The sequence below is a fragment of the Vulpes lagopus genome, chromosome 6 (assembly GCF_018345385.1).
Source record: "Vulpes lagopus strain Blue_001 chromosome 6, ASM1834538v1, whole genome shotgun sequence".
NCBI lineage: Eukaryota > Metazoa > Chordata > Mammalia > Carnivora > Canidae > Vulpes > Vulpes lagopus.
In genome coordinates, this window is record NC_054829.1 from 114,093,047 (window position 1) to 114,106,287 (window position 13,241).

The 13,241-nt window shown below is 36.3% G+C and overlaps 1 long non-coding RNA gene across 1 annotated transcript; it reads left to right on the top strand.

Annotated features, from left to right (window-relative positions):
* The first annotated feature begins 1,981 nt into the window (after window positions 1–1,981).
* On the top strand, window positions 1,982–12,801 carry LOC121493229. The gene is made up of 2 exons (XR_005988419.1): window positions 1,982–2,773; window positions 12,599–12,801. It is a non-coding gene; the product is annotated as an uncharacterized LOC121493229 (long non-coding RNA).
* The last annotated feature ends 440 nt before the right edge of the window (window positions 12,802–13,241 follow it).

The following is a 13,241-nucleotide window of genomic DNA, read 5'->3' on the forward strand; positions in this document are numbered from 1 at the left end:
AACCAGATGAGTTTTAGAAACATTATTCAAAGTTTTAATTTTATTTAATCAACAATATTGTCATTCTATGGGGACCCCACAGGATTCTATGAAAGTGGAAGTAAGAAGTGATATTTAAGGAAAGTGAAACTGTCTATCAATGTCTGGTGTACTCAGAGAAACCAACAAAGAGGCCTGTCCTTCCAGTTCAGTTGGTGTCATCTCTGGCTTGCTCCACAAAAGATATAAAGTCTAAGTCAACAAAGCAAATTTTATATAATCAAAGCTCATGAGAAAACTGCTATACAGGATAAATGACATGATATTATAGAATTGGCAACAGACAGAAAAAAAATAAGCTATATGATTAAGAATGATCAGAACATATGCAGAATTAATTTCTAAGCTCTAAAGAACTCTGAATTAAATCTTATTTCACGATAAATGAATTATAGAAATCATTCATGCCCAGACAACAGTGATACCTGTGTGAGTCAGAGCTAACAGTGCCCTGCCTGATATATTACGTCACACCAGGTAGATACCTAGTGGGTGCAAACTATGTTTTGAAATAAGAGGGCAATGGGTCACACTGTCTTATTCCTTAGGCTTACTTATGGCTTGACTCAAGACTGCCTGAAGTTCAAAACCTTTGCCAGGAACAATCAACTCTTAAGGCTAGGTTTGTCCAAAGAAATTAGCAACTGACAAGGAATCTTCACTTCTAGATTTGATATCTCATAATAAAACAATGAGGTTTATACGCCAACCATAAGAAATAAACTTTGATTCAAGTTGATGTCATTTCAGAGAGCAGCAGTGGTGGTCATACTCAAGAACAATCCCATTTTCCCCCTATGAAAAAGCCCATGGGCTTGAAGGGAAAGCAATGGCAAGAAGGCAAATTGAGTTGCCGGCATCTGACACAAAGCAGGAAGTTTCTTGTTCTCTTTTGACAGACTTTGTTGTAATCTTGAGTAAGTCACTTAAGTTCCAAACATTCAACTTCCTTCCATCTAGAAACAATGATCTAATGCTAAGAAATCCTAAAAATATGAGACAATTTCTTATTTATAATTACCAGCAGCTAACAGTAATAGGTAACTAAGAAAAAAGGAAAATATCTGTAAAGAAAAAGTAATTCACTCTTTATCAGAGTATCTCTACCACTACATTACAAATATGTTCTCCAGAAATGTTCTTTTTTGAACTATTCCAACACAGGCACTGGGATAGTTAATTCAAGAGATGGAGTTCAATGATGTCCACACAAACAGGATTTCAAACTGTGACTCTTTGTCTAGGTGGAAATAAGTGTGTCTGTGTCTGTTTTTGAACCGTTACAGTATATTTATGAATTCACGTCCTAATCTGCTAGTATAATTAAAGAATTCTCACCAAATATAACAGTTTGGAGCTATAGTTTAGGAAGAATGCCCTCACTTACTAGGATGCAGATTAGTGATGAGGAAGAAATAGAGCTCCAGGCGGGTCTCCTTCCCACAATACTGCAGAATGTCAAATTTTAAATTTGTTTTATTGCTATTTTTAATAAGCCCCCCTAAAGGAAAGAGTATAACATAGGGGTTAGGTGTGTAGTCCTGGTTGTTTATTAGCTGCGAGTGAGGGAAAGATACTTAATTGCATAGTCCCAGCCTTCTCATTTGCAAAAGAGGGGTAGTTATGCCTAATCCGTGCACATTGCTGTGAAGTTTAAGCAAAGGAAATATATGTATAAAAATTACATATATAGGGACTCCCGGGTGGCTCAGCAATTGAGCGTCTTTCTTTGGCTCAGGGCATGATCCCGGGGTCTGGGATTGAGTACCGGATTGGGTTCTGTGCCTGGAGCCTGCTTCTCCCTCTACCTATGTCTCTGCCTCTCTCTGTGTGTCTCTCATGAATAAATACATAAAATCTTTAATAAAATAAACTAAAAATTATGTATATATAAAAAATAAATGTATATATAGCAAATAGTGCAGTATCTGATGTGTAATTAAATTTGGTTTTTATAAGTGAGGAAAGTGTGGACGTGTGTAATATTGAGAGTAATTTTGTTGTTGACTTTTCAGCTACTCAGAGCCTTTAACAAATTCTTTAGGAAGAAGTGATTTCTTAAATTCTTCTAAATCATCCACTAAATTTAGATAAATATCAGCATTTTGTCTCTCTTGGGGGAAAAACAAATTCTACACCAAATTCTATAGCTTACCTCTATGGATTATTTCAGAACCCCAAAATATTAAAATTTCCAGTTATTCTGGAGAGATCATTTGTGCATCGGATATCAAAATGTCAATCATTGTCCTGGCAAATGCTATCTTGGAATGTAAGAGGTTAGCAAAGCAGAACTGCTCTAGGAGAAATGGGAATTAAAAAAATAGACTAATCCTTACCTTTGTTAACCTCAGAATATAAATAATCAAGCTTTGTAATTACATGGCATATTAAAGTTAGTTCAGTAAAAATAAAACAAACGGCACTTGTAACACAGTTTTCTGTGAGCCAATGGCACACCTCCCTACTCATCACATTTCCTAAGCCAGGACTTGAGAAATCAGGTGACTTGGCAAAGAAAAAGAAATCACATACATATTCACAGAAAGTACATAAACCAGGATGAAGAGAAACTCGAAAACTCAAGCAAGTGTCTGCTTCCCTTTGTTTTTGCCTCTGACTTGTATTGCCTTTTATTGCCTCTACTTATGGCAGTAGAAGCTGCGAGCATGGTAAGGAAAAAAGAGACAGCTAAAACTGACTTGGCACTGAATCCTGTCACACAGCATTGCAGGTCAGTGAGAACACAAGCAGAATTTGATTTGACCTTCTAAAAATCTTCACTGTAATCTTGCTCACTCTCTTAATTGAATTATGGAACTCAGGTTGGTTTTGTCTTTAGTATTCTTCATTAAATATTTATATTGAATCAGTATTTGTTGTTGTTACTGTTGTCGTTGCTATTATGCAATTAGTTCAATGAAAATGGCCCTACCCAATGGCCAAGAACTAAGCAGAGATGTTTTCTTGTCATAAATGATATAACCTATGAATATATTAATTTGTGACTATAGAGAGCATAATGTAGTCCTTATAAATGAATTTATTTTCCTCTAAGTTGAAATGAATTTAAAAAGATTTATCAATCACAAAGTTATTTGAAGAATATAATAAGAACTATAAGGCTTGAAAAAATTATTTAATTGAGTGTCCTTACTTTTTTAATAAATTATCTTGTAATTTATTAAAGATAAAGTCTAGATTAATTATATGTATATAATGCATGCATTATATGTCTATAAATGCACATGCTTTTTTAGTGTAAATCTATATGTTATTTGAGAATAAGAATCTGGGTCAAGGATTCCATGACATCTGAATAACCAAGATTTTTCTTAAAACAAGTGGAATGGATTAGAGATAAGATTTTAAAAGATGTTGGAGGGACACCTGGATGGCTCCACAGTTGAGAGTCTGCCTTTGGCTCGGGTCGTTATCCAGGGGTCCTGGAATCGAGTCCCACATCGGGCTCCCTGCAGGGAGCCTGCTTCTGCCTCTGCTTGTGTCTTTGCCTTTGTCTGTATGTCTCTCATGAATAAATAAATAAAATCTTTAAAAAAATAAATAAAAGGTGTTGGAATATGCAGTGGTAACATACATAATGAATTCAGAAGAGTGAAGAACTGCCTCCTGTCATTCAGGAAGAATCAGTTATTTGACTCTAGTGAATACAATGAGCAAGGGGTATAATTACATCAAATGATCTGGTATAGTTCTTTTTTTTAAAGATTATTTATTTATTTATTCATGACAGAGAGAGAGGCAGAGAGAGACACAGACAAAAACCTTCATGTTTCCACTTTTTTGGCTTTTCTCACTGAAAGGGGGAAAATGGGATCAGATACCCAACAAAAAGAGTTCCAGGCAGCTCTAAATGTACAAAATCTGAACAACTTCCTTCAGCCCAGAACTTATCTTATCCTGAGTCCACCTGGCTGTTTAACTTTTCTTACCAGAAATACCACTCTGGAATTTTCAGGAAGCATAAATCATGACAGCCAAGACAGAAAGCCAGAAACTTGCACCTGGCACAACTCATCTACTATGCCCAGTGTACGTGAACATTAATTCCAGAAGGACTTAAGAACCCCAGAACAGAGGCATGATGGATATTGTAGTTTGGTAGAAACAGCATGGAAATGGGGGAAAGAGAATCCATTTGAATTCTGGTTCTGCCTCTTCATAGTTGTGTGAGTCAGGACCTTGTGGGAAGTTGCAAAAACCCAGCTAGAACTAGCTTAGTCAGAAGGAAGAGGAGGTATTTATTGGTTCAGGAAACCAGACAGGCAGCAGGTTAAAAACATAGTTGTCATGAAGGAAAGCTGGATCAGAGAGATGAGTGCTGCCAGGTGCCTCTCTGTCTGTCAGCTTCTTTCTCCTGGACCAGCACTCGCGATGAGCCTACTGGGTTAACTTCCAGTGGCTTCTTCTGGCTCCCAGAGGACAGCATCTGAGACAGAGATGAGAAACCTCTCTCCACATCACCTCCCTCACCTACCTCCATGCCTCTCTTTGTCCAGGTTGAAAAAAAAAAAAGTGAGGTAAGGTTCTAATTGTCTAGGCTCCCTTCATGTATTCATGAGCTGGGCCAGCAGAGTTATTATTAGTCCAGTTTAGGTCAAGTGGCCACTCCAAGGTCAGTTAGTGTTGCCCAGGGAATTGAGGTCACAAGATGAGGCAGCTCCTAGTCAGAACATACATGGGAGGTGAAGGTAGAGAAGCAGTTTTCCACAAGAAGGAGGCTAGCTAGCACAGACTTGATCCTTGTGAGTGAGGCAACCCATGTAACTTGATTGTACCCCAGTAACTCCTGGGTCTTTGGCCAAGCTCTTTAACCCCCTTACTTTCTTAAAGTATAAAAATGGGTAAAATTATAATACTTAACTCAGAATGATTATGAGGAATGATTAAATTAATATATGATTAAAAAGTGTCTTGAAAAACATAAAATAACTTACAAATAAATACATTTTTAGCTTTTTCCTCAGAACTAGTAGATTTCTGGAATCTGATACAAACAAACAAAGGACTGTCTTTCCCTCAGCCTCATTTTATGAATCAGATTCCCTGGGAAATATTCTAATAACTATCAGGTTATTTAAAGCATGTATACCACATCTAACGTAAAAAAGACACATTAGCAAGAATTAAGTCCAACAATTTAAAACATAAGCCTGAAGGAGCAAAAAATTTTTTTATTTCATTAGAAAAATACAGCTATTTTTGCTCTATAATCTAATATCTAAATTACGGGTTAGTACAGAGAAATGTGTTTTCCAGTAAATGTACCTGAACATGTATCTCGAATAAGAAAATGAATTTTCTTAGTACTCCTTGCTCCAAGCATTCTGAGTCCTTTTTTTGGTACTGATTAATATCACATGAGAAACAATACAAATTTCATGCTGCCTAAAAGGGAACTGAAGTAGGAATATTCAACAGCTCCCCTGCAATGGTTAGTAACATTACTCAAGTGATGATACTTAACATAAAATCCTTGTCTCCCACCCCAAATTCAGGACTTTCATCTCATCTTCAATCAACTGACCTTAATTTAGTGCAATTTAACTTTGGAATCTCTACATATGGTACTTGCTAAAGTATTTAAGATAGGGAGGTGGCTCACAATTAATGTGTGTAAAGCTTACCCAGACTAGAAGCTTCTGTTGGATTTTCCAGACCTGAACAACTTTTCTCTGGTGAGGAAGGTAAAGGAATTCAGGGAAGGGGGTGAATTTCTGCCTACCTTAGCCCACATGGACCCATCCTTACAAGAATAAAGTGATACTGCCCTATCTTTGACATACTGTACAAATCTCACTTCCTCTGGGAATATGTCTCTGAATTCTTGAGAATGGATCAAATGGCCCTCCTTTGGCTAGAGAACACTGTGCTTCTTGCTTATATCATGTATTTCTCTTTCAGTCTCAAAAGGCCAAAAATATGAATCAAACCAGCTTATACAAGAAAAGACTGTTTTCTTTAGCAATGTATATATCTTCAGTGCCCAGTACAGTATGTGGCATTTATTCATTTCAACAAATATTTATTGAGCATCCACAACAACACGCTACACTTTATTCTAGTAAGTGTGGAGCTAATGCTTGAAACATGAGTAAGACCTCCCTTCCCATCTGCAGCTGGGACTAAGAATCAATCTTGCACCATAAACTTGGGACCTCCCGTGTCCATCAAGATACAATTGTTTCCCTTAACTATCATTGTTTTTGTCCAGTTGTGCTTCTCCTTAGTTTTCTATTGGTTTCCCAAGTGCCTTGCTATAGCTAAAACTCTGCCCTGCATTCTAGTCTACTCAGCAAGAAATGAGCCCTTGTTTATTTCCAGCACAAAGTTTATGAGCTCTCTGAATCAAGATGCACCTGTCCCTTTAGCTTCAAACCCAGCCACTGCCCATTCTCTACAGAAGCTATTTCAACTTCTATTATTATTATTATTATTATTATTATTATTATTATTATTATTTATGATAGTCACACACACACACAGAGAGGCAGAGACACAGGCAGAGGGAGAAGCAGGCTCCATGCACTGGGAGCCCGACGTGGGATTCGATCCCGGGTCTCCAGGATGGCGCCCGGGGCCAAAGGCAGGCGCTAAACTGCTGCGCCACCCAGGGATCCCCACAACTTCTATTATTCTCAAACCTAGTTTACCACTACTACCTTTCAGTCTCCCAACAGATAATCTAACCTCCTATCTCAAGAGTGAACAGAAGACATTTGATACAAATATCTGGAAATTTATATCTGCACATCTTCAACATTATCTGCACCTTCACCCATTGTTTCCTTCTTTCCTGCTTTCATTATGGAAAAACTTCCTTCTCCTGGGAAAAAAACAAGCTCCTCAAGCTAGGGTCTAGTTTTCATTCTTGCCTTCTGTCTCTTTGACTTTTTTTTTTTTAAGATTTATTTATTTATTTATGATAGACATAGAGAGAGAGAGAGAGAGAGAGAGGCAGAGACACAGGAGGAGGGAGAAGCAGGCTCCATGCCAGGAGCCTGACGTGGGACTCGATCCCAGGACTCCAGGATCACACCCTGGGCCAAAGGCAGGTGCCAAACCGCTGAGCCACCCAGGGATCCCCTGTCTCTTTGACTTTGAAGCATGACTTTCGTTTGAATGTAAAAATTCCCTCACAAATCAGACTTATTAACTTTTCTGTACAATGTCTAAAAATCCTTCAGAGTAGCTGAAAAGGTAGCAAAGCAATGTTCTCAATAAGGGTGTGAATAAATCAAGATTTTTATCTTCAACACTCTTGATATTTTGGATGGGATAACTGGGGGAGTTGGGTGGGGAGGTTCCTGTGGAGTAAATGATGATTAGCTGCATCTCTGGCCTCTACTCACTAAATGCCAGTAATACCCTAAGTCCTGACAGCTAAATATCTGCAGACATTGTCAAATGACCGAACCCAGGGGGCAAAATTACCCATCTGAAAATTAGCATTATACACAATCAGAAAACAAAATGCAGGATTTGAAAGCAAGATTAAAAGTTTTATGTTTCTGGATTCAGAATCAATCTGAGTCATGTTTCAGTTTGAACACCATTAATGCTTTCAGGGTTAAAATATATTGTACAGCTGACCCTTGAACAACAAAGGTTTGGACTGCATTGGTCTACTTATATGCAGATTTTTTTATAGTACAGTGGTATAAATGTATTTTCTTTTCCTTATAATTTTCTTTTTTAAAAAAAAAAAGATTTTATTTATTTATACATGAGAGACACAGAGAGAGAGGGAGGCAGAGACATAAGCAGAGGGAGATGCAGGCTCCATGCAGGGAGCCCAATGTGAGACTGGATCCCGGGACTCCAGGACCATGCCCTGGGCCAAAGGCAGGCACTAAACCACTGAGCCACCCAGGGATCCCCTCCTTATGATTTTCTAATAACTCCTTTCTCTAGCTTACTTTAAGAATACAAGCATCTAATGCATGTAACATAAAAAATATGTATTGGCGGGATCCCTGGGTGGTGCAGCGGTTCGGCGCCTGCCTTTGGCCCAGGGCGCGATCCTGGAGACCCGGGATCGAATCCCACATCGGGCTCCCGGTGCATGGAGCCTGCTTCTCCCTCTGCCTGTGTCTCTGCCTCTCTCTCTCTCTCTGTAACTATCATAAATAAATAATAATAAAAAATTTTTTTTAAAATATGTATTGGCTATTTATGTTATTGGTAAGGCTTCTGGTCAACAATAGGCTATTAACGATTTAGTTCCAGGGGAGACAAAAATTATACAGAAATTTTCAACAGCCTGGGTATTGGTACCCCTAACTCCCATGTTATTCGAAGATCAACTGTATAGTGAAATTGTGGTAAAGAATTAAATAGTTAAAAATTCAGCTAAGATAAAGTTATGAATGACAATGAAATAATAAGTCAAGGATAGAAAGATCTAGAAAAGTAATAAAAGAAGAATCGATCTTCATTTTGAAAGATGTATAAAATATAATAATTAAAAATTTGATCTTCTCTATTTGCTCTTTCTATGGGAAGCTTTGTTGAATGAAAAGAAAAACTGCAAAAATCTATGAAGTGGCCCAGTATTCACAATATCCTCCTTGAGAATGTCTATAAATATCCCACCAGAGAAGGCTTTCTGAATATCATAGTTATAGTAAAAACTATTACTTCCTCTTCTGCTTTGTAGAAAATAAGGCACAGATTAAGAAGATAAGAACCCTTCCAAACAGTATAATGAAATAGTGTACATTTATTATAATTTAAGATGTTTCATTACTTAGTTGCCCTAATTCACATACACATACTGGTACGTGTCATGCACTCAATAGGTTAAATATGTTCAATACATTAAATATATTCATAGTCACTTTTATTAAAAATTAGGTAAAGGGGGACGCCTGAGTGGCTCAGCAGTTGAGCGTCTGCCTTTGGCCCAGGGCGTGATCTTGGAGTCTCGGGATGGAATCCCACATCGGGCTCCCTGCATGGAACCTGCTTCTCTCTCTGCCTGTCTCTGCCTGTCTCTCTGTGTCTCTCATGAATAAATCAATAAAATCTTTTAAAAAAATATAAGGAAAAGGGCCATTAAACGTACCTAGCAAATAACGCTCCATACTAATTTTATTTCCATGAGAAAATTCAACTTGCCTTTTATCATTTCAATTCATTCTTTCTCCAGAAAGGGAAATTTGACAGGAACAGAATATGTTGTGGTTAAGTGTAAGGGCTAGAAGCAAACTATGTGGGTTTGGATGCCAGGCTCCTTCACGTGCTAATGTGTGATACTGGGATAATCACTTACATTCTTTGTGCCTACCACATAGGATTAAATGAAATAATGCATATGGAAAGTACAGTGCCTAGTATGTCCATAGTTACCATTAACCATCCCTGTTCTCTAGCCACAGCATTAAGGCTAATCAACATGCCAGTCAAGAACAGGGCTTGCAGGACCTTACAAGAACAGGACTAGGACAAATTTTGCAAAGAAAGTGATAATCAACTAATGATGACTTTTCTTTCTGACATATATCTAGACTCATTGATATCTGCTTCTGGTATCTGTTTCAGGTATGGTTCTAAAAATCTCTTGGGGGCTTCCTGTTGGTGGACTGTTATACTAATCATCAAGAAAGGAATGATCTAGGATTTAGCACATTCTTCAAATAATAAAATCTAATTTTGTTTCTTAAAAAGGAAAATAGAAGAAAATATGCTTCACAAAAAAATAGAGGTAAAGAAAATATAGGGAAATAGTGTTCTCATGGATTAATCTCACAATTATTAAATGTCTACTATGCACAAGGAGTAATTTTGCTGGGTGTAAGAGAACAATATGAAGATGAATATAATATGATGGCTATTATCAAGCAGTAGAGACAAATATAAAGCATATATATTAGATAACAGATTCCATAGCAGAAGCATGAGTTAAATGCTGTAAGAACATAGAGGAGAAAGAGAAAATTAAATAAAATATAGGCAAACAGAGAATTTATTTGATTTTTAGGAAGACACATATAAGACTGTCTATAGGAGGACATGGACAAGGAAGGGTGGATACTCCACTACCCTCAGCTATACTACTTCACCTTCACCACAATTTTGGTGTGGGAGATATGGTAAATTTTAAAAATATCTGTCAGAATAAGAAAGATTGTATGCTGAGAAGTATATGTAAAAAAGAGGATTGTCTCATGCATAATACAGAGTGAGGGAATTTATAGAGTGATTACATACATGGACACTACAGCACCAACTTAAAAATCGACTGTCACAGGGCACCTGGGTGGCTCAGTTGGTTAAGCGTCCAACTCTTAATTTAGGTTCAGGTCCTGATCTCAGGATCTTGAGATGGGGCCCTCATAGGATTCAGCTTAAGTCTGCTTGTCCCTTTCCCTCCCTCCCCCTCTGTCCTCCACCCCCTCAAAAACTAGGCTAGTGTGTGTGCACATGCACATTCTTTCTCAAATAAATAAATAAAATCTTAAAAAAAAAAAAGCCATGGTCACCTTTTATTTCTATGTGGTGCAATGCTTATCATTGCATCAGTCTACTTGACTGAATGTGGCTCCAAACTCAGGGCCTAAGGCTTTATTTTCTGTAAGACCATTCGGATTCTCAATAAACTTGGAATAACTTTGACATTCTTAAAACAAAAAATAAAAAATAAAAATTAAAAAAAACAACCAAACAAAAAAACCAAACAAAAAATAAATAGATCAACTTTATGTGACTTCATTAGCTAGCCTTTCCTTCATTATCTGGTCTGCTTCACTGTAGACAAAATTTAACTCAAGGATGAAGCTGCTAGCCAGAAGGCATGTTCTTAAGTCCTTTGAGAGCATAGACTGATTAGATTTTTGATTAGACTTTTTCTGCAGGAAGAGTAAACTAGCAAGAAAAAAGTTGTCCTAATTTTTTAGCTACTGCTACCACTTCCCTCTCCACCCTCATCCATTTCCTTAATTTATTTGCCTTTCTATATATCTCATTTATCAATTTTCTCCAATAGTTATGTCTCAGATTTGTAACAAACTCAGGGGATATCTATTGTTCTTACTTTCAGAGTAGGTTCCAGAAAATCACTATGACTGGAAGGAAACCTGGTTTACTGAATTGAAGTAGCAACTTGGAAAAGATAGCTCTAGAATGTTCTAAACACTATTATTTTATTAATGCACAATGTGTAGCGGAGCAACGTGATTAAACTCCCAAGAGTATCGTGAATTTTAAAAACAAACGAACAAAAAGGGATAAACCGTACTAATCTATGATACAATCATAAGTAATTATTTCAAAACTACTCTCAGTGAATAATAACATGGAGAGATTGGTTTTTAGAATGGCTTTAAATGAGATCAAATACAATTTTTGATTCTTCTTAGAAACACTTTAAATTTATTTAAGAAAAAAATATTTAAAAGAGCAACAGGCAATGAAGATAGTCTAATTTCCAAAATGTTCCTTTTGAAAAACTGAATTGATAAGATTGGATCTTATAGTTCCAATAGATAGATACATGACAGATATATACGTAAATGAATAAAATGGTTTAGCTACTCTTCACTTGAAATTTAGATTTGGTATTAAATTCAGTACCAATAGTAAATGTTTACCTTACTTTGTACTTACCTGTGGTTCAGCAAAACATCTATTTCAAAAAATGTCACATTTTGCCCTATGATTTCTCTATTCTGCAAAGGTGCGATGGGATTACTGTTTATGAAAGTAGGAAGATGGCCTGATGGGAAAGACACTGGACAAATCTATATTCTTGTCCCAACTCTACCATATGCCATGCAAACTTGTTGAATCTCATTTTCTTATTTGAAAATGGGAACAAAAGTATTGTTTTCTGCTTTACCCATAGAGTTGTTGTGAATACCAAAAGACATGTAAAATACTTTTAAAAATTGTAATGATTTTGTACAACCTTTACTAAAGATATGTAATGAGGCTCCTAATATATTTATATATATTTTTTCAAACTCTTTAAAAATACATCTATAACTCAAAATACATATCTATAACCCTCATCGTGATTTTTCATCAATTCTTTTAAAATAATATACATTAGAGTATGAGGATTAAGCTCATAAACTTTTGAGTCAAACTGCCGCTTACTAGGGCAAATTAATTTCTTGATCTCTAAAATTGTATGTAACAATAGCTCCTACCTCACCCTCAGAGCTGTTGTGCACATTAAATTCATTAAAATATGCAGAGTACCTAGAACAATGATGCAATAGACACAAGTATTAGTTCTTCTAAGAATAAAGATCTGAAGAGATATGTGAATCGGCTGGTAATTTTATTATCACCAGAGGTAGATATTTAAATAATCAGACCATATGATTCATTTATTCTTTCAGAAAAAAAAAAACCTTCAAAATTTATCCACCTCTCTTAAAATCCACTTATTTTTTGCATTTAAGAAGATAAGATCAAGAAAACCTTGAAAGCCTAAATACTCATTTCTTTGCAGTTTCTTCTAAGAAACAAAAAGATATAACAATATGACTCAGTAATTCAGAGGATATGACTAAACAACATCATATTCCAGGCTTTCTCTTCCCTTTGGTGGCTCACTTCTGGATCTGCAATACTTACTCGTAAGAAAAAGGAAATGATGATTAAGGACATTAAATGAAAAAGGTGTCTTCCAACTACCCTGCCTGGAGATCAAAATAATCTACCATGCCTGGAAAACAGCAAGAGAGCCACATGGTCATGATGGATACAATAAAGTCCTGTCTTGAGAAACAATCACAAGTTTGTTTTCTTATCATCTATTTCTGAACAACTGCAAACTGAATTTCAAAAACTTGACTGCATGTCAGTTATTCTTTCTATTGGAAACTACTTGTTTTGCACCATTTTGATACATGGACCAAAGTAAAGATAGAGAGATTATCTTCTCTATGGTAACTACACAACAAAGAACGTTTTCTTCACACAAGAAGAGTTTCACATAGCTACATTTTTCACCATTTAAGACCCAAATTCTTTCATTTTTCCAAGTAATCCAAATAATAACTCACACTTATTATGCTCCAGATATTACTTCTCGTGCCTTCCACAAGCTATCTCATTTAATTCTTGCAATTATTCTATGGGTTAAGATTAATATTAATTCTATTATATAGATAAGGAAACTGAGCCTCATGGAAGTTATATAATTTGCTCATGGGGAGATGCTCAACATG